Here is a 1,124-nt window from a genome sequence, read left to right as displayed (position 1 = left end):
ATATTCATCTGGCCTAAGGTCAAAAACCTCGTCATAGTGGACAGACATAAATACATAAAGTCAAATATCAACATGTATGTACAAAGCTGGAACAGATCATTTGGTTTGCTTAAAAAGGACCAGAATTATTACAATCAATGCTAAAAAAAAAATTGTTGGCAGTTTTTTATAGCAGTGAAAACAGTCTTGAAACTAGTGATAATTAATTAGTTGATTTTACTGAAAAAAAAATCAGGTAAATGTGAACAATTCAACTGATATATAAACTAACACAATTAGAAAAATGCAATAGTTCAGCTTTACTATAGCATGATTTTGCACCTCGTCTTCTCCTCCTTTTTAACCAGCACAGTACTTGTATTTTTCTGTCGATAATGAATCACTTGTTTCAGCAATGCAGCATCATAAAACCTGTGTGACTAACAATGACCTCAGGCTGTAAGCATCACTCCCATCCCACCTGTGGACTGAGTCACATCAGTTATCAAACAGCAACATGGACATGAATTTATTATTAGAATGCAACACGGGCAGCATGGTGTTGGAAATTAACTGATGAGGGACTTGGGACATTTGTAAATAATAATTTCTCACATTCTGAGAGAGTCTGCTGAGAAAGAGCACTAATTTAATGAATCAAACACGTCCTGTTCCACTGATCCAGAGTCAGGTCACAGTGGCAGCAGGCTGAGCGAGGCAGTCCAGGAGTTCCTGAGGGGTCCTGAGGTGTTGCCAGGTCAGATGAGATATGAATCCCCTCAAGTGAGTTCTAGAAATATCCATCCATTATCTATACACCGCTTAATCCTCATTAGGGTCGCGGGGGAGCTGGAGTCTATCCCAGCCGATTTAGGGCGAAGGCAGGGGACACCCTGGACAGGTCACCAGTCTTCTAGAAATATAAGATAAGATAATCCTTTATAAGGCTCACAGTGGGTAAAGTTACAATATTATAGCAGTGGAGAGGACAGAAGTGAAACAAATAAACAAGATATAATAGAAAACAACAGGCAAAGCACCTTATTATACTCAGGGGTTAGTTAACATGCTTCACAGGCAAAGTTAGAATACAAAATCAAACATGTAAAAGATCCATCCATCCATCCATCCATCCATCCATCCAT

Source organism: Stegastes partitus, unplaced genomic scaffold (genome assembly GCF_000690725.1).
Source record: "Stegastes partitus isolate 25-593 unplaced genomic scaffold, Stegastes_partitus-1.0.2 Scaffold758, whole genome shotgun sequence".
Taxonomy (NCBI): Eukaryota; Metazoa; Chordata; class Actinopteri; family Pomacentridae; genus Stegastes; species Stegastes partitus.
This window is presented reverse-complemented; position numbering follows the sequence as displayed.